Source organism: Mesoplodon densirostris, chromosome 9 (assembly GCF_025265405.1).
Source record: "Mesoplodon densirostris isolate mMesDen1 chromosome 9, mMesDen1 primary haplotype, whole genome shotgun sequence".
NCBI classification, from domain to species: Eukaryota; Metazoa; Chordata; class Mammalia; order Artiodactyla; family Ziphiidae; genus Mesoplodon; species Mesoplodon densirostris.
Genome location: NC_082669.1, coordinates 113,078,559 through 113,105,678, shown reverse-complemented (window position 1 = coordinate 113,105,678; position 27,120 = coordinate 113,078,559). Strand labels below are relative to the sequence as shown.

Sequence of the window (27,120 nt, the reverse complement as noted above, 5' to 3'; positions counted from 1 at the left end):
CTGCAGAGGACATCGGCCTCGTAGGGAGGTGGCTCCTCCTGGGCCTCTCTCCTCGGTGTGTAGACGCCGTCCCCTCCTCGTGTCCTCACGTGGCTGTCCCCCTGTGCGCGTCTGTGTCCTGATCTCCTCTTCTTACAAAGACACTGGTTACACTGGATCAGGGCCCACCCATGCCCTCATTTTACCTTCATCACCTCTTTAAAGACCCCTCTCCAAGTGCAGTCACATCCTGAGGTCCTGGGGGGTCAGGGCTCCAGCATGTGAATTTCAGGGACACAGTTCAGCCCATGACACCCTCAAAACCCCTCACCCATTCTCAGGGCAGGTGGTTTCAGCACATCTGCAAAGCGCTGGTGACGGCCGTGTGGTCCCCTCGCTGGACCGGGGGCACCTGGACATTCGGAGACCAGAGGGACTGGCTCTGGGGCCAAAGTCCATGGTACCTGACTTTGGGCAAATGTTTTGACCCGTCTGAATGTCAGGGGTATTTTATCTGTAAACACCGAGACTCGAGATACTTAGCAGAATTGACAGGAAGAGGAATTTGACATTGTGAGCGACTAGGGGTGTAGCTCGGGGCCCAGCACGGGGTCGCTGTTCCACGGGCGTCAGTCTGTCTGCTGTCCCCAGGCCCTGCCTCACCTGCGCCTGCAGGCAGCACACGTGTCCTCTGTCTCGGGTGGGAGGAGAGGGGGCGGCCTCGTTCCCGCAGGTCCCGGAGCCTGGGCGGGACGATGGCAGGAGAGGAGGTGGGACCCAGGCCTCCCGCCAGGCCTGCCTCTCGCGCACAGATGGGCGTTGGCTCATTAAGTCGGGACCAACACAGAAACAGGACTTACCTCCTGCAGGTGGAGAGAGTGGGTCTGGAAAGTGAACCTCAGCCACTTGGATCTCCGCTCGGGAAGCTGTCCCTGGGGAAGACCCAGGCCTCACAGCCTGAATCTCAGGGCTTCGGAGCACGTGAAACACTGGAGCACGTGAAACACTGGTCTGCACACACAGCTCCTCCAACTCGAGGCCTGTTGGTGTTTACCACGGAGCAGGTGTTTCTGTGCGTCCCCTACGCAGTGGCCGGCACCACGGACACTAAGCTCTCTGATAAGGCTGGGCTGGGGGAGGCAGCCACGGGCCATGTCTCGCCCTTAAGCTCGGAATTCTCAAGACAAGCTCGAGGCACCTGCCCCGGTACACGGGGCCGTGCCAACAGGAACGGGAAGGAACAGACGTTTGCTTTTCACTGAGGTATAATTGACGTGGAGCGTCATGTCAGTGTCAGGTGTAAATGTAATGCTTCGATATTTGTACACATGAAGCTTTGGGGTAAAATTAATTTGATACTAAAACATACAGAGTTGTATTAGAGGGCAGATTGCAAAAGGCCACTCCGACTTTTCCAGTGAAGGATGGGACTCCAAAGCCACGTCCCCCGCAGTCCCGAGCCCCGGACAGGCCGCTGTGTGTGGGAGTGAAGGCGGGCCGGCAGGCTGGGGTCCGTGGAGCAGCCGAGGAGCTCTGGGCCCCACGGGCGTCCGGCTCCCGAGGGTCTGCCCGCGGGTCCCGTACTGTGGACGGCCGCCCTGGGGCATCCGGGGGCGTCTCTGTCAGAACCGTCCCGTGCCGGACTGTCACCGCCTACAGGGAACTGTTCAGAGCATCCCTCTGGGATTTAACTGGTAACAGTGAGGCTGCTAGGCTGCGTCTCAGCAAAACTCACCAGACGTGACGCTGAGCCTCTCCGCCCCTCCACCGGCAGTGGTTCTCCGCGTCACCCCCGGGGAGCCCTCCCCTCACGGGGCTGCAGGAGCGGGAAGGCAGGGTCACGACGTGGCCGGAGCCCCCCCTCGGGCCCCTCCAGCCCCCCTTGTTCTGCTGCCCCATGAGCTGCTTTCCCCAGCCCCACCCCGGGCTCCGCCTCCCGCGTGGGGACCCCGAGTTCGTGGTCTGGGGCGCACAAGTCTGAGGTCATGGGGTCGGGGGCCGTGCTGCCGAAAGAGTCCAGGGAGCCTCCTTCCTGCCTCGGCCAGCCTCGGGGTGGCCGGCCGGGGAGCTGGTGGCCGCCTCCCCCCAGTCTCTGCTTCGGCCCCACGTGGCCTTCTCCCTGTGTGGCCCTCCTCGTAAGGTCACCAGTCCTCTTGGATCAGGGCCTGCTGTGATGGCCCCATCCTAACAAACCTCCCCTGCAAAGACCCCCTCTCCACACAAGGTCCATTCACAGGGACCCGGGATAGGACGCTGGCCTAGGCTTTGGGGGACACGGTGCCATCCACACGGTCCTCTGAAGCCAACCCCCCTCATCCCATGGGGAGCCGCCCATCTGGACCCGAGTCCGGCCCACCTGGTTCCCACACTGCTCGCTCAGACATGGCGTCCTGCCTGCCCTGGATCATAAAACACCTGGTCCTCTGCTGTGTCTTCTCCTTAAACTGGCTCAGGTCTGAAAATCTTCGTACTCATCTTAAGCAGGAGAGTCCATGAAATCATGTTTCTGATGCACGGAAATGTGTTCCTGAAACACGTTAAAAGAAGCACATATTTGAAAAAAATTGTCCAGTCGACCTAAAACCGACATTCCGTTCTTCAGGAAATGCGAACGGTGGTAGATGCTGAATGTCTAAAACGTGAGCCCTCCTAGGCAGCAGTTGCGCTTCGTCAGAAGCTCGTTCCACAAAGGTGTTTCCAGGGGTGGCCGTTCCAGGCCCAGGATTTGTCCAGTGGGAGGAGACTTGGGGGCCCGTGGACTATTCCAAAGGCCATGAGCTCTGGGACCAAACAGGCCTGGCTCAGACCCTAGCTCTGCCCTCCCTAACGTGAGGGGTTCGGCTTAGGGTACAGAACCTCTCTCAGCCTCAGTTTGCTCATCTGAGCAGTGGGTGTGTGTGGGGGGGTGTATATAGATGATATACATGCACATCTATATATATACACTTGTACACATACACACATATATACATATATGCAAGTATACACATAGACACACACCTATACATTTGTACACCTGTGCACATATACATCTTTATACACGTGTATACATACATGCGTATGCATATACATGTGTACACATGTGCAGGCGTACACTTATACACATCTGCATACGTACACATATATACATGTGTGTGTACACACATTTATCCACATGTGCATATATACACACACGCACACATGCATATAAACATACATCCACGTGTACACATTTCTCACGGCTTCTGCTCTCCAGCGTGTGCTCCTCTCCACGTGAGGAACCAGGTGGTCCTCCGTGGGCCCTGGGGCGGCCACAGTGACCGACACAAACCATGTGGGCTCTGCCGTCGCCTGGATTGTGCGCTGAGGCCTTGGCTCCCAGCTGGCCGTGATCTCACCATCTGGGAGCCCTGGGGTCCCCAGGGTTCTGGAGCCTATGGTGTCCTCACAGGTGGCAGAACAGGTCAGAACTCACCAGGCGTGTCTGGGCCCTCCTGGCCCTTTTGAACAAAGCCCCGCTCTCCAGGGCCCTCTGTGTGTGGCGCCCACAGTGGGATCACCCTCGGCCTCTAACCGTTGCTGTTTCCCTCCCGGTTTAATTACTTCTGTTCCACCTTTGCAAAATATGGTTCTTTTACTAAAGTTACGTCGTTGCGCTAATTAATTAAGATTTCTCTCTTAAATATTAGCCATGTTGCGCCCTGCCCCCCTCCCCCGGTGAACGAGGCCAGGAGACCTTTCAGCTGACAACTCTACTGCACCTTAAATGCCAAGCTTTGCACGTCTGATGCGTGTTCCGTGCGTCTGATTTTCCTCCCTGCTGCCCATTGAAATTCTTGGCGTGTTTTCAAATCTTATTTCGTCTTTTCCCATCTCCCTGAATTTTACACTCGCCTAATTTATAAGGAAAACGTGCTTTGAACTTTTAAGTGGGATGTTGCAGAATAAGCCATCTTTCATTCTTGATAAGCTGACGTCCTTTTCCTTTTCTTTAAAACTTGAATTGCTGATATTTTATCTATTTTTTCTTCACTTCTTAACAAAACAAGAACGTCTTTAAAAGACCTTCTGCATGTGGGAGGGAAATTAATAATTATTATTAAAGAGGGAAAGCTGATCCTTAATTCTTAATAGAATTTGCATTTTTCTGGAATTCGTGGAAAACGTATCTGAGCGTGTGGGCATGGCTGTCGGCTGCATCCTGTGGTTCTGTTGTTGTTTTCAAGAGCTGAAGGGAAGGGGTCTTGGTAGTTAGCGCTCCACATGCCCCCACCACCCTGCGATAACTCGGCCAACAGGACCCTCTGGTCACTCTGACAGCCAGGACAGCGGAAGCCAGTATGAGGACAGAGAGCATGAATCATAATAACATGGGGAGAAAACAAACCCTCCCCTGGATGAGGCCCCACCCTGGGGCTGCAGGTGGGACTGGGGAGGGGGTGACATCAGAGCTCTCAGCCAAAAAAGGCCACTGCAAGGAGTCAGGTCTTCAAGGTCTGACTGAATGATGGCTGTTGGTCTCTTCCATCGCCTACTGGCCACCTGGTATGGTCAGAAGGGCAGGAGGGAGAAGTGTGCGTGCGTGTGTGTGTGTGTGTACACACCTCGTGTCATGATCTCATCATGAGCTGTTTAGTTGGGAACATAAAATTCCCTCTGGGAGCAATTTCCAACAAGTATCAAGTTGTTTCACGACCTGGGAAATTCATCTTTTCTGACCTTTGTAGCTGGGCACTACCAAGCTATGACACTGCAGCCTCTTCTAGTGGGGCCCGTGTGTACTTGACGAGGATCTATGGACTATTCGGAGACCAAGGGCTTGAGCCTGCTTCTTAGGGGATCCCAGACTGCAATTTCTAAATTTCCCATAGTGAGGTCTTTTATTTAAACTTTCAGTAGGTTAAGGATACATCAATATTACCCACTCTTGCACCTATTTATACCAAGTGATTTCAATAGCTCCTCTCGAGGGGCTTTTAGAAAATGTTTATCTCACCGTCGAAGGAAAATGTGAGTTGGCAATGAAGAAATTACACCGAAAGAAACAGTTGGCATGTTTTGCTCTCATGAAAAACCTGCCCAGAATGCAATTAAAGATCCTGCAACAGCTTCTGATCTCAGAACATATTACAAAGCTCTGGTAATTTAAACAGTGTGACACTGGCATAAGAACAGACCCACAGGTCAGTGGAATAGAATAGAGAGCCTGGAAATAAACCCACATGTATATGGTTGACTCACATTCTACAAGGGCGCCAATGGGGAAAAGACAGTCTCTTCGATAAATGTTGTCAGGAAAACTGGATATCCACGTGGAAAAGAATGAAACTGGACCCCTATCTTTTACCATACATAAAAATCAACTCAGAATGGGTTGAAGGTTTAAACATAAGACATAAAACTGTACAACTCCTAGAAGAAAACAGAGGAGAGCTTCATGACATTTGGCTTGACAGTGATGTCCTGGATATGACACCAAAAGCTCAACTAACAGAAGCAAAAATAGACAAGTGGGATTACATCAAACTAAGACGCTTCTGCACAGCAAAGGAAACAATCAACAGAGTGAAAAGGCAACCTGCTGAATGGGAGAAAATATTAGCATATATCTGATAAGGGGTTAGTATCCAAAATATATAAGGAACTCCTACAACTCAATAGCAAAATAATAATCATAATAATCTGATTTTAAAATGAGGAAAGCACTTGAATAGATACTTCTCCAAAGAAAACATAGAAATGGCCAACAGGTATGTGAAAAGATGCCCAACATTACTAATTATCAGGGAAATGCAAATTAAAACCACAATGAGATACCACCTCATACCTGTTAGGATGGCTATTATCAAAATGAAAAGAGATAACAAGTGTTGGCGAGAATATGGAGAAATTGGAACTCTTGTGCACTCTCGGTGGGAATGCAGAATGGTACAAAATATTGCAAAATGTGTGTGTTCCTAAAAAAACTAAAAATAGAACTGCCATAAAATCCAGCAGTTCCACTTAGGTGTATTTATTCAAAGGAATTGAAATCAGGATCTTGAAGAGATATCTGCACCCCTGTGCCCATTGCAGCATTATTCTCAAAAGCCAAAATATGGAAACATCAACAGGTGAACAAATAAAGAGAACATGGTGTTCCCATGCAGTGGACTATGATTCAGCCTTCAAAGAAGGCAATCCTGCAATAGGTGACAACATGGCTGGACCTGGAAGGTGTGATGCTGAGTGAAATAAACCAGTCACAGGAAGATACGCCTTATTCCATTTCTGTGAAGTATCCAAAACAGTCAAACTTACAGAAGCAGAGGGTGGAATGGTGGTGGCCGGGGGCGAGGGGAGGACACGGGAGTTAGTAGTCAACGGCATGAAGTCTCAATTATGAAGACGGACGAGTTGCAGAGACCTGCTGTGCGACCCTGAACCTGTGGTTAATGGCACTTAAAATGTGCTAAGCAGACAGATCCCGGGTTATGTGTCCTCACGGCACATGGGAGAGGCCGCCGGAAGGGGGCAGAGTCGGAGGGAAGCCAGGCGCTGGCTTTGCGGGGGGCAAGGGAACCCGGAAGGCAGTCCCGGAAGCTGAGAGAGTGAAACCAGCCCCGCAGTTTCTGCCCAGCAAAGCCGTCTGAGACGTCTGGCCTTCACAATTAGGTGAGAATAACTATACAACAGTGATAAAAGCGTGCAAGTTTCCAGTAAGGCCGGTTTGCTTTGGAGGGAATCCATGCACCCTCCGTGCCTTTTACCTGAGCCGCTGGGGCCCTTTCTGTCCCAGGCGACACAGTGACACCCGCCCTGCCTTGCATGGCGGAGTCAACCGCCGCTGCTCCTCCTGTGCCTCCTCCTCAAATAGCATTTGGCAGCGATAATACCATGTCCATCAAGTGTCCCCAAAGTCAATAATCGTCTGTGTGCCTTTAAAACATGCACTCCTTCCTTCTTCCAAGAGAATGCTGGCTTTCGAGCAGGCTGAAAATACATGTTTTTCACTACCCCCTGTCACCCACAGATTTCTCAGCCCAGTGGGGCAGAAATGGGGATTTGTGCTGTTTGCATGTGGAGTTTGACATTAAAAAAAATCTCTGCGGCTCGTCCCCCAGGGCAGCCTGGCTTCTCTCTCCAGTGGATTAATGAGTCACTCTCACGATGCGTCACGACAGAAAGAGCCCAATGAATGAACCACCACGGTCCTCTCTGGAAAGGAGAAAATGGTGCTCACTGAGTGGGGGTGTTTATTCGGATTCACTGTTGTTGCTCCAGACGATGGGGAAGCCGGGAGACTGACGTGGGCGGGGCACCCAGCCGAATGGATGACACTTCAATATCTGAGGTTGGGATCTTGTTCTGATAGCACTCAGCAGTGGGCTGATTTCTCCTCCGCCCTGGAAACCAACCAGTCCCTGAAATGCCTGGATCTCACAGCCAGTGAGTTTCGGATGAGGGTGTCAAGTAGCTGTGTTCGACTCTGAGACATCCAGCGTGTTTCCTGCAGAAATTGTCGTTGGAAAACTGTCACCTTACAGAAGCCTCTTGTGAGGCGCTGTCTTCTGCTTTGATTGTCAACCAGAGGCTGACCCACCTGTGCTTGGCCAGAAACAACCTTGGCATTGGCGGGGTGAAAATTCTGTGTGCGGGGATATTCTGTACCCGAATGTCAACTACAGACCTTGGTGTGCTGTCACTGCAACAGAAACAGACATGGCTGCAAATACATCTCAAAGCTTCTCCAGGGAGACTCCAGCCTAACAAACTTGGACCTGGGTTTCAACCCCATAGCCACTGGATTGTGTTTTCTCTCCGAAGCTTTGAAGAAACCAAATTGTAGCCTGGAATTTGTAGGGCTCTGGGGCTGTTCCATCAGCCCTTTCAGTTGCCAGGATCTCACCTCTGCTCTTATGAGCAAGCAGAGCCTGGAAACTCTGGACCTGGGCCAGAACATCTTGGGGCAGAGTGGAATAATGGTGCTGCTGGAGGCTTTAAAACAGAAGAATGGCCCCTTAAAGACACTCAGGTTGAAGACAGACAAATCTACCACGGAAATCCAGAAGCTGTTGAAGGATGTGAAAGGAAGCAATCCACAAGTGACGACTGAATGCAATAATGCCAGAACACCCAGGTCCTCCTGTTGTGACTTCCTTTCCTGAACACCCCGAGATAACTCTCTCGCATGTCCCCAGAGGGGGCCATCTGATATCTCTAAGACATCTCATTAATGAAGACCAGAACATCAAATGTTAATTACTGGTTCAAAATGTAGAATTGAGCACTGGTTTTTCACTCTCTGGTTTCTGGTAAATTCTGCACAAGTCACATACCCATGTGATGTTAAAATGTTCTCTCTCACAAGGATAAAAAAAAAAAAAGCAAAGTGCTTTGAAAAAAAAAACAAACTGAACTTTGTTCAGTTTCCGGTTTGGAGTCACTTCTGCCTGCACCACCTAATCACATGAGACGCACAGATCGCACTGTAACACCACCGTGAGGGTAAAATGTGAATTGGATGTTCATATTTTAAAGGTTTTTTTTTTAAGTCCTCTCTTTAACAAGGTATAGATTAAAGTTAAAATGAACCAGGGAAAGCAGTCTGTTTCACAGAGCGTCCACACCGGGCAACCCCATAGGGACAGTGCTGGCGGATGCCAGATGCCTTCAAAGGAGGGGGGCGGGGGGGGGGACACACCAGGTGAGCCTACCTGGCCGTGTAACTCACGTTCTAAACGAGCAGACGGGTGAGGTTATTTCAGATAACGAGCGATTCAAAGAAAATAGAACAGTGATGAGACAGAGGCTGCTTGCAGCAGGAGCCCCCTGACCAGGGTGATGAGAAGAAGCACCCCCTGCCCCCAGAGAAGAGCAAGGATGGGAAGCACCGAGACCACGTCGGGTCTGACCGGGCACAGCTGGGACCGGAAGACAGGTGGCCCGCGGGAGGCGGCTGCAGGTCACCAGGCTTGCCCAGCACCGAGGGGCTTTGGGGTCTGTCCCAAGAGGTTGAGAGCCAGGAGGTGGTCAGTTAGCAGAGGGACATGTTTAAATTATGACTTAGAAAGATCAGTGGGGTTCCACCACAGGGACGGAGTGTAGGACACGGCAGGTTCACGGGCGGTGACGCTGTGGACCAGCCTGGGCCGAGGACGGCGAGGACACGTCAGGTGCACGTTGGATGGGGCCGAGCGGCTGCCCAGCAGAGAACGGAGGACCCCGAGGCCAGGCTGCCCTCCCCTCGGCTCTGATGAGGCTGCGACCAGTCGTCCCCCTCCCGCCGCGGGCTCCACGCTCCTGACCAGGAAGCGGCAGACCCAAGGGCCCCCCGAGCACGTCCCATCGGACAGCCGGGAGCCCTCGCGACTCTGAGTCAGGCCTCAGAGCGGCACCCCAGGCCTTTCCCCTCCTCCTCACACATCCAACCCAGCGGGCCTCCTGGGAGTCTCACACGCATGTGTCAGCCCAAGTGCATCCGTGCCAGGCGGCCTGGGGGTCAGAAGCTTGGTCAAGGGCTGGATCCCAGCCCCCAGATGGACAGGTGGGTCTCGTCCTGCAGGGGGGGCCAGCAGGCGGGGCTGCGAGTCCTCTTCTCTGGGTGGATCTGGATGCGGCCCCGCTACAGGTGCTGCCAGGCAGGGATGGTCGGCGGGGCTGCAGCCACTGCCAGCCTCTCGGCCAGTGAAGGGAGGGCGTCCTTGCGTGGTGACACAGCACAGGCGGGAGAGCTTCTCCCGGGGCCCGTCCAGCCTCTCCCTGGAGCAGCCGTCACATCTTCACCTGCTCATCCTCCGACTTTGGTCTCCCCTGCAATAAACGGGAACGACAGTGACCATCTCAGAGGCTGGCGGTAAAATTTACAGGCGTTCACATGTGGCCGTGTGGAGCCCAAGCGCTGGCAGCCCCTGCAGCCCCCTGACTGGGCCGCTCACCTGCGAGAACACCAGGTAGAGAAGAGGCTGTCGTACTTCACAGCCTCAGGGTTTTTCACATCAACGGGCCCAGAGCTGCCGGTTCATGAACCTTTGGGTTTCCCTTGTAGAAGCAGCAGCCTTGTCTGCGGCTGAGGGTTAAAATGCCTTAGTTATCTATTTTACGTTTGGTAGTGTATATATACACTACCAAACGTAAAATAAATAGCTAGTGGGAAGCAGCCGCAGAGCACAGGGAGATCAGCTTGGTGCTTTGTGACCACCTAGAGGGGTGGGATAGGGAGGGTGGGAGGGAGATGCAAGAGGGAGGGGATATGGGGATATATGTATATGTATAGCTGATTCACTTTGTTATACAGCAGAAACTAACACACCATTGTAAAGCAATTATACTCCAATAAAGATGTTAAAAAAAAAAGCCTTAGTTGACGTTCTACTCGGGGTCCAGATGCCCCAAAGCAAGGCTGTCATCCTCATAGATCGGGTGAGCCATGAGCAGGTAGGAAAATGACGTGCTTGGCGTGTCTGCCACTGTCAAGAAGGTTCGGTGGGAAAGAAAAAAGCCATGAATGCCTCATCAGTACTTGTGGAGAGAAGATAACCTAGAGACTGATGATCGGTCCCGGGTCCGAGGAGGAGATTTATGTAATTCAAATGGAGAACCCATGGGACTTGGCGTTCCCTGTAACTTGGGTGACACCTTCTTTCCCAGCTGGAATGTGTGCTCACTGGTTCCCACGCTGTGCTGGCCACTTGTCTGCAGCAGGGACGTGGGCTGGGGGCTGCATGCACTTTGGCCCCTGGCTGACCCGCCCTCAGTCACCCTGCAGACTGCACGTGGCACCAGCCCTTCCGGTTCCCCTGCTGTGTCACCCACTGTCACTATGCTTCCTTCGGCGAATCAGGATTTCTCAGGAGGTCAGAGAGGCTGTCCTTCTCTCTGCTTGGTTCCCTGAGTGCTGTGTTCCCGTCTCCCTGTGTCAGGGCTGTGAGGGCAGCAGCCACGACCTTGCTGGGAGCCTCTTGCCCTTTGTCCTTTGCCCTGGGCGGTGCCTCAGTGCCTCGGCCCGGAAGCCTCGCCCAGCAGGTCTCACTTACACCAGTGGGCTTCCCGAGGCCTCTGGGGGTCACCCTTGTTAGTGGGCGATGGCTGGCAGTCCTAGCCCTGGACTGGTCACCACCAGGATGCTGTGGCCTGCGCGGGACCAAGCACCCCCCGAGAGGTCCCCAGATCCTCACCTTCTGGGACTCAGCCCCAACTCTTAAGGCTCGGGGGCCGGTGGAGCTGGGCAGTGTCAGCGAGGCCAGTGGGGAGCTTGGCACCGGGCCGCCAGGCGGTGTGTGTGCTGGCCAGCCTTGGCAGGAGGTCCTGGAGGAGAGTGTGGCACCAGCAGGACAGGGCAACTCCTTCTCGTCCTAAGGAAGGACGTCGGTCGTTCTCAAATGACTTGTTCCTGAGGAAGACAGTGTCACCACCGGCGGCAAAGCCTGGGCTGTGGGGAGTGAGTGCTGACTTACTGGTTGATTGAGTGGCTGTGAGTCTGTACGTGTCCCTAGGTCTGCAGTGGGCCTCTTGTAGACAGCATACGTACGGGTCTTGTTCTTGTGTCCATTCAGCCAGTCTGTGTCTTTTGGCTGGAGCATTTAATCCATTTACATTTAAGGTAATTAGCGATATGTATGTTCCTATTGCCATTTTCTTAATTGTTTTGGGTTTGTTTTTGTAGGTCTTTTTTCTTCCCTTCCTCTTTTGTTCGCTTCTCTTGTGTTTCTTGCCTAGAGAAGTTCCTTTAGCGTTTGTCGCAAAGCTGGTTTGCTGGTGCTAAATTCTCTTAGCTTTTGCTTGTCTGTAAAGCTTCTGATTTCTCCATCAGGTCCGAATGAGGGCTGGACAGAGTATTGTCCGCTGTAGGCAGTGGCTCTGAGTCTTAACCTGGGGGGAGGGGAGCCGGCGGTCCCTGTGATGAAAGCTATGGTCTCTCGTAGGGAAATGCACAGACAAAACTCTCCATACAGTCTTGGCAGTTACAGGAATCCCTGAAGTTCACCCCTGAGTCTCCTGGGGAGTCGTGACACCCTCCTGTCCCCCAGATGAAGTCCCTCGGGCCCAGGGTGGGATGGGGGTTTAGTTTCCCGCGGTTCTGAGCTCACCGCACAGAGTGAGAGGGCCGCCCTGCCCCCCGGACTCCCCTGCTCCAAGCGGTGGGGACTCAGAACGCAGCGCAGGGATCACAGGCCTGCCCAGTGCTCCCCGGGGGCTGAGGCCACCGGGCTCTGCCTGGCACTTGGGCGCTTGTGCACCGGCCGCCTCAGGGAGGAGCTGGGGGGAGGGGGAACACCTGCAGGCAGGGGACGCCCGGGTGGGCAGCTGGGCACCTGCTGCGAACCCAGGGAAGCCTGCTGTGCGGTGGAGAAACACCCGTCAGCGCAGACCCGGGAACCCGTCCTGTCCGGTCACCCGTGGCACCCGAGAGGCACCCAGTCACCCTGCGAAGGGCTCTACCAGGGCTCTGCGGACGCCCTCCAAAGCCTCTGCTTCCCACGGCAGCTGTGCTCCCGGCCGCCACTTCCTGTGCTCCGTGTTAGGAGCTGGTCGGTGGGCCCCTCACACCACCCAGCGGGGGTCTGCACATGGGCCGGCCCCTCCCACGAGGCCGAGGGGTGGGGGCAGCAGGTGGGACACGGCTCCATGGAGGAGCCGGGCAGCTGTCATCATGTGACCCAGGGGACCCCCCCCCCCCCGCACCGCACGGGCGGGAACACCCCTCCCCCAAGGGACACCTCCACACTTCTTTTGGAAGCTCCTCTCACCTGGGCCCCTGTGCTGGGGATGGGGGAGGAGCGGCCCGTGCTCCACGGAGAGCAGCTGGGGAAGAAGTGAGAGGGGAGCGCTGCTTCCAGCTCGGCTCCGGGTGCGGCTACCTGGGGAGTTCAGACAGAACCCAGCCCCTCCCTGGCTCTGGGGCCCGGGCGGCCAGGTGTGGCCAGGTGTGGCCAGGTGTGGCCAGGTGTGGCGTCTCACCACCTCAGTCACAGAGACACTGGTGTCTCGGGCCTGGAAACCTTTCTAGGGAGACGGTGGGGCTGAGCTTTTGCAGGACAATGACAGGCAGGGCTGTCACGTGCTTTGTGATTCTGCTTGTGTTATTTCAAAGAGGTTTCAGCTGGGAAAGGTGCCCGAGGAGAAAGGTACCACCACTCTGCTGGTGAGGGGGGTCCTACAACCCACAGCAGATTTCTTTTTTTTTTTCAGGCTGGGTGTTTTTCATGCTCCTTGGGCTACTTTGGAATAAATAACATGATAAAAAAAATACAAAATGCATCAGGCGCCGACTTTTCCTTTTCTGGTTTTCCTGTGTGTTAATATCAGCAATGAAGAAGTGAAATCCCAGCACATGAACGGAGCCGACGCAGAGCTGAGTGACAGCCCTGTGGTAACTGTCCCCTGTCACTCACCGGGCCGGGAGGGGTTCCTATCTTCATACTCACCCCAAAGCAGCGCGGCTTCACAGAATACGGACCACACAATGGCTCCTCGGGGGAGACAGCTCCCCGCCACCGCAGGCGTGTAATCTGTCCCCCTGGTGCCCCAGCACCTACAGGCAGCTTGAGCAGCTGGGTCTGGGTGGGGTGGCAGGGACCCCGGGGTGGAGCTGGGGTGGGAGGGGAGGGGGCTCTGAGAGCAGGGAGGTGCGAGCTCCCTTGGTTACGAGACCCGGGGCCACGAAGCCCAGAATAGCCCCGAGACACCGCCCGACGTGCCCTCCCTGCAGACTGTGCCATAGACATGCCAGCCCCGAAGATGGGGGAGCTGCGTCTGGGGCCCCCTCCTCTGCCTGGCTCTGTCCCGGTAGTCGTGGGCGCCACAGGCCTGGAGGATGTCGGGGCACCCGGGGTGGCTCAGAAACTCCCAGAGCCTTGATCTTGGGCCTGGTTGCCAGGCAGCAAGGCTGTGGCCGTGGAGCCAGGAGAGGCAGATGAGCTTCCCCATCTCCAGTGGGAGGGGCCCCGCTTCCGCCCCTGCAGGAAGGAGGGGGGCGAGGGGGTGGACCCCCTGCACGCACCGTGGCCCGGGCTGCACAGGGGTGCCCTTTCTCCTCCAAGCCGTGCTGCCAGATAGGTTCCGTCAACCCCAGGCACAGGTGAGGACGCCGAGGCCCCGAGAGATTGGGTACATTTCTGAGGATTAAGTGGCTGGAAGCGCTGACACCAGGGCTGGAGCCAAGGCCTGTCCGCCTCCGACGTCGACCCGCGGCCTCCAAGGGGCCTTCGGGGGCCAAGCCATTCCCCAAGCACCGCCCTCCACAACCAGCCCCGGGTGTATGCGGGAAGGTGCCACATTTATCTCTCTGCGCCCCTCGCGATGCTCCTGGCCCACGGTGGGCAGTCTTAAAGGCTCTAGAATAAACGACAAGCAAATTCACGAAGAGCAAGATGGAGAAACAAACAAGCCAACAGAGGCCAAGCAGCCCGGCGCAGGGCGGGGGATAAGGACAGCATCTGTGGTCACATGCATTCTCAGACACCCTGGTGGGTTCAGGCTAGGCATCCGGACAAAGGCCACCTTGGGGGGGAGGCGAGTGTGTGGCCTCCGTGGGACGGCGGGAGGCCTGCCGGCCAAGATGGGGCCGTGGACCTGCTCCTGGGCTCAGATGCCAGGGCCCAGCGACCCCGCAGTGACGGTGTGTCCTCGAGGCTGGGGCTGCTGACAGCACGTGAGACCCCATGGAAGCCACGGCTCGGTCTCCGAGCAGGACAGCGGTCTCTTGCTTCTCCTAGCTCAGGGGGGCTTATGGGAATCTCACGGGTATCCAACTTCACGCACCCCTCCCATCACCTCCCCAAGAGAAACTGAAACGGAGGTGTCAGATGTAGGACCCTCGGAGCCCTGCCTGTCCCAAATTTCTGTGATGCTGTGATTTTCATACACTTGAACGATTCAAGAGTGAAATTCTGCCTGCAGAAACACAAGTATCTGCAGCGCTAGCACAAAAGGGGAGCCCGGGGAGCCCCCAAATGGAAACATCACCACCGTCATCTCTGAGCTGGAGACTGAGGTCTGCAGTCTCACATAAAGTACCAGTTAAACTTCTCCAGAAAACCTTGCAGTTTTTGTTAATATATGACATTCACTTGCAGTAAACACAGTGCTTGGCTGTGCAAATGTAACTGCAGACGTGCAGCTGGGCGCTGTCCCCAAGGCCCCAGAGAGCAGCTCACAGGCACACCCCACCTCCACCCAGCACGGCACAAAGGGCTTCCATTAATTTGAGCCAAAAATCACCCTACAAGATATATAGAAACTTCATCTCATTTATTTAAGCTCATCACTGTTGATTAATCCCAAACCGAAGTCCCTCCGCTCTGCTTTAGAAAGAAGTGATGGGTTTTAAAACTGCATCAGTGGCCGCGTGAGCATGACAGAGAAATTGATCCTCTGCGGTTAAAACGGAGTGTTCATTGATTTCTTACGTTAAATCACCAGCAGTGCTTTAAAATGTAAAGCTCACGGGTAAGAAGTGCCCAAGCTCCTGCAGTCATTGGAAAGCACAGGCTCCCTGCCCCGCAGATCTCCCGGTGGGAAGTCACACCTCCCAGGGCCCCGCACACCTGAGGCCGAACATCCGGATGCGGGAGCAGAGAGGGCTCCGGCGGGCTTGGCAGGCCGAGGGGCAAGCTTCATTCATTCACTTCAGTGCTGCTTTGTGAGCACCTGGCATTCCCCAGGTCCTCCTGGTGGGCTTGAAGGAGCACAGAGATCTCATAGCCACCCTGGATGCTCGGGGAGCCGTGCCGTGGCCGGACCCCTTCTCCAGCCCCCAGGATCCCCGGCTGTGCTGAAGTTCAGACCTGGCCTGGCACGGGCACATGGTCTGCTCCTGGTCCACATGCAGCCCCCTCTCCTTCTCCCCCCACAGACAGCCCGGGAGAGGGAGCACCTCTGTAGGGGGAGGTTAAGGCCCTGGCCGGGGGCTGGCCTGGGATGGCGACTCAGTCCCCCCCTACCCCACGGTACCTCTGAGCCTCTCCCTCGGTGTGTGGGCTCCGCTCTGAGCCTCAGGAAAGCAGAGAATGTGGGCCGTGCTCGGCTGCCTGCCCGGGGGACGGGTGGGAGGTGAGGCCACAGTGCAGAGCAGGTAGCCTGCAGGAGCCCCAGACGGGGAGGGGGCCCGGGGGGGGTGCCCTTGCCCACTTTGACTGTGGGACGTGGAACAAGGCAAGTGTGGGCAGGCGGGCGGCAGGTGAGGGCACGCTTGGGTGCAAGGCCTGTTTCAAAGGTCAGGTCTCCGAGAAAGGTGATCTGGCAACAGAAAGCTCCTAGAATAATAATCTGGGTTTCCAGCAAAACCAAGAATTGTTGAAGTTCTGAGCAAGGTTACAGCTAACACCCTTTTCGTCGCCAAATTAACTTAAAAGCCAAGAAGGTCTTGGTTGAAAGGCTGTATATCTGAAAAGAAAGAAAGCCCAAGGGGTGGTTCCAGCTCTTCTTGTCCCTGTGAGCTGGGGTCAGTGTGAAACTCAGGTTTGGAGGAAGTAGGAGAAAGTGTTTGTGGAATCATGGCCCCTGAGCCCAGCAGGCAGACGCCTGGGACCCGAGGGAGGGGCCACCTGCCCTGCGCCCGACCCGACGCGCCCTTGGGGCCAGCGCCCCCCAGGCTACTGCGTCCACGCGCGTCCTGGCCTTGAAGCCACACTCGGTGCCACCTCGGCTGTTCCGCGAAGGCAGGCAGTGTCTCTGCACACACGGCCACCTCCCCCGAGTGGGACCTGCCATCCACACCGCTCACACCACTCGTTTACCTGAGCCAGGTGAGCACTTGTCCTTTTCAGCTTCTCTGTGGCTCAAAAACTATCAAAAAGCACAAACAGAAGGAGAAAATGAGCACACCTTTCACCCTTCCTCACGGTCAGACTCCACGGAGTGTGTGAAGCTCTGAGGGTCTTACCCGGTGACCCCTGCCCACTGCAGCCCCCGGAAGCAAACACTGGGATGTGTGTCTGGGTTCCCTCCGTGCATACAGTGCTCAAATACATGGGTTTGGGTCATTGTTTCTTGTTAGATTTTGTTGTTTTGTTTTCAAAAGTGAGATTGGGCGTTGGCTGTTGTTCCATGATTCGCTTAAAAGACTTACCAACAAGCAATCACTTATGGATCTTTCCCAGTGAGAGCCTAGAGACACATCTCCTTTTTAAGAACGAAACATTGAAATACTCTCAGTGATGGCTTGTTTCCTATTTGTTTATTTGCTGTTGCAGGCAATGCTGAAGTTACTATTCTTGTACAAATATAGGCATCTGTGCTATAAGTTTTGTAAATTAGATTACAAGAAATGGGATTTTTTTGCTCATAGAGTATGTGCATTTTTATTGCCAAATTACCCTCCAAAAGGGCTTTACCAATTTATACACATAATAGAAGTATACGGGAAAAAAAGGTATTATCAAGCTTTTTAACTTGTGCCAGTGCGGTAGGCAAAATATTGTTTAGTGTTTATTTTGTAATTATTACAAAGTTGAGCGTCTTTTCACACACTAATTTCCCCTTCGTGTCTTCTACAATTTACTCGATCATAATCGATGCTCATTTTTCTTTTATTGTTTTCTTTACTGATTTGTAGAAGCCATTTGCACATTGGAAACAGTACTCTTTTAAGACTTACGGATTTGTAAGAATAGCTTAGGTTGTGTGACAGTCGAGCCCCCAGATAAGTATTTTACACTTCTTTCTAATTGCTTTGTAGTTCATTGTTTTTTACATTTAGATTTTGAGCCATCTAATTTTTCACGTGGAACGTGGTAGGAATCTCACTTTATTTTCTTACAAAAGGATACTTCATTTTCCCAATTGTATTTATTGGATAATTCCTTCATTACCCAGTGGTGTGAAATGCCACCTTTATCACTAAATTCCCTGGTGTGATCAGCTCTGTTTCTGGACAATCTGTTTTATTCCACCGATCCAGATGCTGGTTCTTACGCCGGCAGGATGCCACCCCAGTATTTGATTATGTATTGTAATATCTGCAGAGCACGTCGTTCATTCTCCCCCTCAATTTCTTGGCTGTTCCTAAACGTTTATTCTTCTAAGACCTGAACCCAAATGATCTCTCAGAACCAGCTTATCAAGTCACACACAAGACTCACCTGATCAGGATTCTCATCACGAATGTATTAAAATTATATGTTCTCTGTAATGACTGGCTTTTCACCACTGAGAGTCTTTCAGTCCAGCAGTGTAATTAATTTTTCCATTTTTGAAGGATTTGCTTCAAGTGTTTCAGCAAAGCTTTGTGTTTTCTTCATAGACAACCCACCTTGCCTGGGTTTCTCTGGTTGCTGTTATTGTGGGTGAGACTTTTCCCCAGTTCGGTTTCTTCCTGAACAGAGCGGCAAAGAGACGCGCTTGACTGGATGTCACCTCGTCCACTGGTCACGCTGATTCCCGTCAGCACCAGCATGTCTGGTGGGGTCTTTGGGGCTCTCCGGATGCCCAGTTGTATCTCCCCAAATAGTCACTTCGTAGTTTTCAGTGTTCATGTGAGTGTCATCATACGGCAATGGCTTGAACCTGTGAGTGGCACATGCAGTGCCCACTTGTGACGCCCACTCGTGGCCCCCGAGGCCCCACGGCCCCGCGCCGGCTTCCCGGTTACACCCCAAGTCACGGGAGGCAGGAACTGCTTCCCCGCCCCTCCACCCCAACTCTGTGTGGTGCCATCTGGTTCTAAGCGCCTGAGAGCCGTGTAGCCGTGTAATTTCTGAGCGTCACAGGTAAGATTACCGCTGCCAGAAAGCCTGGAAAGTGCTCGAACCCCTGGACCCTCGAGGCTGCCCGTGGAGCGCAGTGGTGTTGGCTGAACCCTGACTCTGCAGGCACCCATGTCGTGAGCTCAGCCTGTTCCGGCGGCCGTGGGAAGACAGACTGGAGGCGGCCGTGGGGTCAGCGTGGCAGACGTCCAGGGTGGACTGAGGGCGAGGCAGCGGGAGAGGAGGAGGGGCCGGGCTTGAGGGTCCTCAGGGGACCCAGCAGGACTCAGAGGAGGATCAGAGTGTGGGGTAAAGTCAAGGCAGGACGGGAGGACAGGGGACCCTGAGGGAGGGGCTGGCGGGGGGCTGGCGGGGCTGATGTGCCCGCTGTGGACCGGGTCCAGCTGGTCATCCACATGGGGCTCAGGTCACCTGGGTCTGAGCATGAGGGTGGCAAAGTCACCTGCCCGGAGAGCCGGGGGAGGTTGGTGGAAGGTGGGTGACAGGCCTGGGAGTGTCAGAAAGGAAGGAGGTAGGGAAGGACCTCCAGGAGGTGGCGGGAGGCGAAGTCAGGCTCTGCTCAGAGCAGCCCAGGCTGGTGACATGGACGCGCAGCCTACATGCAGAGACATGGGACCGGGGACACGGGGACACGGGCCGCAGCACTTGGGCCGTTGATTCATTTGAACCTTGGTCCCCGAGGACCCAATCCTTCTGGTCACCAGGGTTTCGGTTTCAATCTGATCCCAGAGGCTTTGGGTCCTGAATTCTGCCACAAGCGTGCCAGCTCTCCTGAGGGTAGAAGGCAACCCAAATGCTAAAACCCCCTAGTCCAGCCTCCTCGGGCCAAGGAGGGGCCTGGGAAACAGACCCTCCATCTCAGTGCCGTCCGGGGACCGGTCAGCCCCCCTCCATCCTGTTGGGGGCCGTGCACTTGCTCCTCAGAAGAATTTTTATGGTTCACCTCCCAGGAGAGGGGCCACGTCTGAAGGCTGTGGAGAACTAGGTCTGGCAGTCGTTTCTGTTATTGTAAAGGTGTCGTTCAGAGGCAATAAAATCAGTCCCAGGACCATCTGACTTTGTGATGTCACCAAAGAGGGTCAGTTAGCCAGAAACTGGTGATTTTCCCCCCACGAAATGTAAGCGTTACTGAGAAGATGCTGACCTAGAGTTTCCATCACACTTTGCAGGTTCAACAATTTTCCTAAATCCCACAATTTTCACACATGTGTTAGCTCCTGCTGCGACTCTTTGGGGTAAGAAAGCTGGGGAAACAGAGGCAGGAACAAAGCAGGCCTCGTGTGGGACGGGATGAGGCTGTCTGTGCGTCTGTGGAAGAAGGAAGAGGGTTCTTCTCTCTTGAGTGAGGGCAGGTGCCACAGCAGCCCTTGTGTGACCGTGGGCCGACAGGTGACAGGGCCAGCGAGGCTGCGTCCCCGCCCTCCACCTGGAGCCTGTGTCCCACTGTGCTTGAAACTGCACTAGGGCGTCTTCCCTGCACGTGGCTACGTAGGGTTCCGCAGGCGGGACCTTCAGAGCTTTGGCAACTGCAGTGCCAGGCCCGTGCTGGGCTCCTTTCTGAACCAGAGCCAGCTCTGGAGGGCAGAGTGGATGGTACCTTCATCTCGCCCAGCTGCTGGGAGGTTAGCGCTGTTTCTCCTGCCACTCCTGCCTTTCTCCTGCCGGAACTGGGTTTGAGTTTGGAGACTGAGGTGGGACAGAGAGGAAGGGGGTCCAGGGCACCCAAGACAACATCCGTCGCCGGGACCACCAGAGGGACCTGGGTGCCCTCCTGAGCCTGGTGCCAGGGGGTGGGGGCTGCCCCCCCAGGACCTCTGGACCCCGGCGCAGCTCCCTCAGGCCACTGCTGGCCATGTGACACTGGAGAAATAAGGTCACCACGGGGTGTGTTGTCCCTCTGCTGTGCGTCCAGCACCTCCTGTGGGTCAAGCATGATGGAACCAGTCAGGCCAGGGTTCCAGGTGCAAGGGATCCGCAGATAATTTTAAAATGGATAGATTAGGAAAGAGCTCCTTGACAATTCAGTCAGATTTCTGAGCAATCAGATACCTGAATCCAGAGGAAGCGGCTAAAATGTCGAAAGTGGGACTGAGACGTGGAGCAGGCGGGGCGTCAGATGTAGCTGCCGTCACAACCTTTCCGACCTTGGACTCTGTGCGTCAAGTCACTTTAACAGCAATGTGGCCAAGTACGCCCACGCTCCGGGCTGTGCCCCTGGGGCCCCCGTACCAGCCCCCAAGGGCAGGTGCCTCGCCTGGTCTTGGCCGTCAGGCCCTGGGGGCTTGGTCGTGGCCTTACAGGCTCGAGCCAGGCCTGGGGGAGGTGGGTGGGCACTAGAGGGCCCACCCTCTCTGGTCACTGGAATGGGGTGCAGCCCTCCCCCGATGCCAGAACCCCACATGCCCTGCGCCCACTGCAAGCTCCAGGGGAAGGAAGACGCTTGATTTCTTCTCTGAGAGACTCACCAATCCCTCCTTCTCTTCTTGGAAGGTGAAGGATACTGGGCTCTTGGACCCTTTGTCCATCTCCTGGTTGCAGTGTTTTGCTCCAGGAAAAGCAGGTCATCACGTGGGGATCGCCATTGTTCCCAGATCACTCCTACCCTACTTGAGTTTCCTTATTAAAGTTATATTTTCTATTAAAAACAAAACCCAGTGGGCACCCGAGCCATGCAGCTCTCGGGCTCAGGCTGCTCTATCCGTGCCCCGTGGGAAGCCAACCTCACGCTCGGCCAGCAACAGGACACCAGGACCATGGCGGCAACATTTATATGATTATCTTTACCTTCAGAGGCTGGACTCCTCCCCACCATGGAGGAGCTGACACTCAGCCTCTCCCCCAGAAGGGCTCCCACGCTGACTGAGGATGTGCCCCAGGCAGGGGTGGGAGGGACAGTCCTGCAGCTCAAGCCCCGCTGGGCTGCACCCCGCAGGCCTGCGGGCCCTGCCGTCACCTCGAGACCCAAGACAGAGCCCGGGGGCAGCGGCAGGGAAAACAGTGGTTTGTTGGATGGGGATCTTATGCGTTAGAGGCAAAGGGTTCCGGAATAACACCCCCAGCCACCGTGGACAGCAGGCAGGACAGGGCAGCAATCTCAGCTGCTCAGGGGAGAGGGAGGCCGCTTACAGGGGAGTTGATGTCAGTTACCAGGGAAACCAGCAGCTGGGTAGGTCCCTCCCCGCCCTCAGGTTAACCATCACCCCGAGGGCAGATGTTTCCCTTAGCAGGTGGAGCTGTTCTGGCCTGAGGATCAGAACAGTCACTAGCTGGTCAGGGGGCCAGGGGCCGGCCAGGCACAGTCATGAGTGGGGCGTCAGTGAGGCGGGGACGTACAGAGAGTGAGAGGGCAGCCGTTCCGAGCGGCCCGACCACACGCCTGCCCTCCTGGCTGCTCCAGGAGATGTGCCACTCCTCGGCTTCACTTCTTACTTGGACAAAAACAGGGCAGTGACTCAGGGGCCTGGAGCCGAGACAAGATGTGAACAGACTCCAAAGGCTGTGGTCCGAAAGCAGAATCTTACGCCGTCTTCCAGGAATCACACAGGAAAGCTGGTCCAGGTCGGCTGTCGGAAGAGAAGCCAAGGTCTGAACCGAGGTTGCACGTGATAGCGTGAGCCGCGGTCCATGAGGTTGTTCAGCTCGTCCCAGAGCCTTACTTTAGACGGTGACTTTTCAGCTTTAGTGTGGATCTGGTGGATACCGTAAGCTCTGAATTAGTGGAGCTCCTATTAATAAGATTATTTTACACTGAATTAAACAAACACGGTGTGGTACTCAGTCGTAACACCAGCTCAGATACGCGTGATGAGCCCTTCTTGTCGAGGGTGCTGGGAGGGTCCCATGTGTCCTATTGGAAGTTCCCACCATAACACGTCCTAGTAACATAATCACGTAAATCACAGCAAACCGAGAGCTCTGACGGCCCCATCCCAGGCGAACAGCATTGGGTGCACTGGGGTCCCTTAGCGAAGGAGCCAGTTTATTCCACCACCTGACACCTCTTCTCTTTAAGGAAAGGAAACGAAGCTTTTATCGCCCGCTTTCCTGATGCCTGTCTCTGCACGTGACATTTGTGTGCCAGAAGGAAATGCTGGACGTTGATGAGAATTTGTGCGATCGTCATTTTCCGAATCAGGTCTTTGAGGGCGGACGCTGGTTTCCCTCTTTGAGGGACAGCTGGGACCAGTGGGGACCTTGCACACGTATGGGTCTGTAGCTGGTCTCTGCTGTCTCTGTTGAGGTTGTAGAGCGCGCACCCGGACGTCTGACCTCGCAGGGCGGCCCCAGCAGCTCCGTGCCTGGATGGCCGTGTTCCCGCAGGGGAGGCGCTACGCCTCTTTCCTCTTCGCGCTGACACCTCCCTCTTTTCAAATGCCGGCTCCAAACAGGGCTGAGGGATGCCTCCTGCTCTTAGCAGGTCACCGATGAGTCTGCAAATCCCGCCCCCAAGGGCATCGTGAGCCTGCTGACCTCCTATGGACACGGCAGCTGGAGGACGACTTTGTTCCTGGAAAGCTATCCTTTTTAGACATAATATTGATCATTTTAATTAATAGTAATTTCAACAAAGCTGATCCTCACTTATAACCCAGCTTCCCTCAGTTCTCGATGGGCAAGAGAACCAGTGACCATCAGTACATTTGTCTGAGGAGAACCTCTGGGGATACGGAACCCAGACCCACCCGTTCCCCTCCGCCGCACGCCTCTCCCTTGCTGCAGAGCCCAGGAAGCCTCCTGTCCGACGCCGACATAGACGCGGAGCCCAGCCCCCGACTCAGCACCTGTGGCGGCAGCGCCAGGTGGGGAAGATCAGAAAGTCACGTGAGCCAGGCCGTCCACCACCGGTGCCCGTAGACGCTTTGTTGGGCGTGGATCAGGGTGATGACTTCAAGGTGTTTACTGTTAACGTTCGAGCGTCTTTGCTTAAGCGACGCACGTCGCTCATTTTTAACAACCACGGGGAATTAAATCAGCAGGTTAATGACCCACAGGCTGGTCGATCTCAGGTGTGAATTCGGGGGGTGGGGGGGTGGGCCCAGTTGGTCGGTCAATTAGGCCGAAGTCTTCATCTGCTGTGACCCAGGAAATACTGTGCGTCAGGCCACTCCAGGTGGCCTGTGGCTCAGAACATACACCTGGCCGGCTTCCTAGCCCCACACATCTTGCTGTTCAGAGTCGAGGGCTTGTCTTTGGCTTTCTGAGGCCCCAGGAGTAGCGCCGGCAGCAGGTTCTCGCCCCTCGGCTGTGAGGGTCGCTGAAAGAGCAGGCTCCCGGGTCAGTGAAGGCGGGTCCTCACTGGGGGTGGTCCCCCTGCCCTAGCAGGATGGGAACGTGCCACGTCACGTGGTGGGCCCGCGAGGAGGGTTATTCTAGCCGCCTGCAGGCCCCCAAAGAAACCCGGCCCTCCCTGACTGGTCAGCTGAGGAACAGTGCTTTGTGCGGACACCAGCCTGCACTCTTCTGTCCTGGGCTGCCCCCGAGGGGCACGAGACCCACTGAATGCCGGGCACACCCTCGTCAGCAGGAGCCGGGAACCCAGGGCTCGACCTCCCATATCAAGGAGTCACCTACCCTCCAGGAATATCAGCCACTATCTGGCATTTTCGACGTAGCATTGCTACCTAAACTCAAGAGGTGTCCTAATCAAGTTGGAGCCACGGTTATATTTCAGGCTTGCATACTGGTGACCAAAAAAAGAAAGTTTTGCGTTCAAGTGGCATTTGTTTAAGGGGCCCAAAACCCCAGGGAGGGGCCGTCCGAGGCCCTGACGAGGCAGGTGGACATTTTCCTCCAACACAGCATTGCTTCAAGCTGGGGCTTTGTGTGAGCGATTCGGTCCGTTTCCGGGCGAGGTGGGAGTTGAGTGCAGCAGACTGACTGGAAGCTGGTCCAGTGGACTGGCTGTTGCTTGCCTGGTTCACAGGAGGAACAGCAGCATAAAAGCACTGAGTTGTTGGTTCCCGGAGGGACTCCGAGACCCACGTTCCAGTGTAGGTTCTAACCTGCCCTCTGGAGCCAAACGGGGAGGTTTGGTTTTGACATTTTGGTTGCTTGCCTCGTCCGTCCTTCACGAGGTCATCAGAACGTGGGTCACCTTGGATGCTGTGGATTTCACCCGAGTTTGCTTCGTTCCCTTTAAGCTTTTGTTCCGTGACTTTTAATTCCTTAGGTGGTCCTTGTCGGAGTTGATTTTTACTCTAATTTGGTTTGAATTTGGGTGTTCTGTTCCGTGCTGTGATGATTTGTCTAGAGGTACTTTAACACTGTAAAAGTCAATTGTGTATCAATATTATTGATCAAAACATTTTCCTTGGTGGTGGTTGAAAAGAACTAACTTTCAGGTAGACACTGCATTCTGCTTTTCCTTTACATCCAAAGCTAAAGGGGAAAGTAAAGAACAGTAAGCAAATTTCCACTTACGTTTCAAGATCTAATGTTGGGTATCGCATATGAATTGATTATCAGAGATTACTGTCCCTTGTAAGCGAAGCTGTGTTTCACACGGGGATGCAAGCGCAGGCAGTCGTGTCCCAGGAAGAGAAGGGCTGGCCGGGCCCGAAACGCAGGTCGGGATGCTGTTTTCGGTCTGAACCTGTGGGCCATGGGCCTGGTCACTAAGGGAGCTTCCTGCCAGTGCTTCCCAAGAGGCAGGACCAGCTGGGAAGGCCCTGCTTTGCTGACCCATTCGCCAGTTTGGGGCATGACTCACCTGGGACATGGGGAGCCTGCAGAGGGGCAGTGGCCCCTGCCAGGAAATCCCACGATGCCTCCCATCATGTTTGTGATGCTGCTGTTTCCAACAAGGATTCACGGATCTGTTTGCTCTTGAAGGAAGGCAGCCATCCTCTCCGGTGTGCTGTGTGTGGAGAGAGATGGAGGGGAAAATAGTGGGAGGAGAAGGGGAAGGAGGGGCCTCATCCAGGCCTCGGGTGTCGGACCTTCCTCCGGCAGGACTGTCCTCCGGATGCTCCAGGGGGGAGGTGGCCCTGGCAGCCCCCCTCTCATTTCCTAAGAGCTGGCCGTCGGGTTCTCCTCTAGGAGGCCCCACGCCCTCCCCTTGCTTCCGGCCCTGGGCCTGGGCTTCTTCTCAAAGATGGAGTCAGACTACACAACCTCTCTTTCCTTTATCTTGAACGTTTTTATTTCTTCAGGCTCTTCCCTTCCATCTTTAAAGAATTCTTTCAGACGAGGGATGGGGGGCTTCCAACGAGTGCGTTGACCGCAGCGGGTGAGGAGGGTCAGCCGGGAGCTGCCCCCACTGGGAAGTTTCTGGGGAAGGGGGTCGCAGTCTCTCAGGACCACCCGCAGGCACTTATTCGTCACAGATGGAGGAGGGACCCTTGACAGCGGGGTCCGATGGACAACACCCAGCCCCCTAAGCTGGTGCAGTGGGGGTCATGGGACACCCTGTGTATAATAGTCTTGCTGAAGATTTTTAACATGAACCCAGTAATGAGGAAACAGGCAGACAAACCCAAATGACTGTTTTCACACTAGACATTCCTGAGTGCCCCGAGGGTCGGGGGAGGGGGGTGTCCCTGGGTCCTTTCCTTCCCTTTCCCAGGGCAGGAATTTCCCAGGCACCAGCAGAGAAGGGCCAGCTCGTGAATGCTCATAGAAGGTTCCAGACACAGCAGAGTGAGGACTCCAAATGACCTTTAAAAATCTTCACAAACACCCTTGAAGTGGTCCCTCTCCATTCGTGTTTACAAATGAGGAGGGGTGTGTATGTGTGTAAATAGGGAAGAAACCTAGAAAAAAATGTACAAAAATATCCATAGTGATAAGTAGCTTATTTTCATTATACCTTTCTGTATTTTTCAGTTTTTCTTTTTCAATCAAAAAGAAATAGCTTATTTTGAAAGCCATGTTCAGTAGCCTTACTTGGCAGCTGTGTGGCGCTTGTGTGCAGATCCCAGCTGCCGGGGCGAGACCACCCTTCCCCCAGGAGGGCGCGTGGCTTGGGGCTGCCGACCGCTGGCGCCCAGCGCTCCGCCCAGTGAGTCTGCACATACATCCAAAGAGAAGCGCCTGCCTCTTACAAAACGTGAGCTGGAAGCTCCTGGACAGCGCGTCATGGTGACCCCAGGTTGTGGAACTGGAGAGCTCAAGATGCCCCCAGGACACGCCCGTGGTCGGTGCCTGGAGGGGGTGGCTGAGCTCAGGTCCGCCTGCGTGCCCCCTCCTCCCCTCGTGGTTGCATCTTCCTCTGAAGTTCTGCTTTTATTCAGGTTCTTCCAGCAAAACCTTCCCCAGACCCTCCATCTCTCTCAAGTGCCAGCAAGTAATCTCATCAGGTGCCTCACAGAGGAGCGGTTGTGTTTAGGTATCAGACCCTTAAGCTGAGCAAACGTGACATGTTCTAAGCATTTATCAAGCTGGGGACCCCCTTCGTGAAGAAGGCACAAGAGGGGCAGGAGACGTCCAGTGATATTAAAAGGCACCGTGGTGGCTTTTCAGTGGCAGCTCAGCTCAC

General features: G+C 54.8%; 1 protein-coding gene and 1 pseudogene across 1 annotated transcript in view; both read left to right on the top strand.

Annotated features, from left to right (window-relative positions):
• Positions 1–27,120, top strand: part of PTPRN2 (protein tyrosine phosphatase receptor type N2) — a 686,072-nt gene that overhangs the window by 483,564 nt on the left and 175,388 nt on the right.
• On the top strand, positions 7,272–9,315 carry LOC132496436 (NACHT, LRR and PYD domains-containing protein 2-like; annotated as a pseudogene).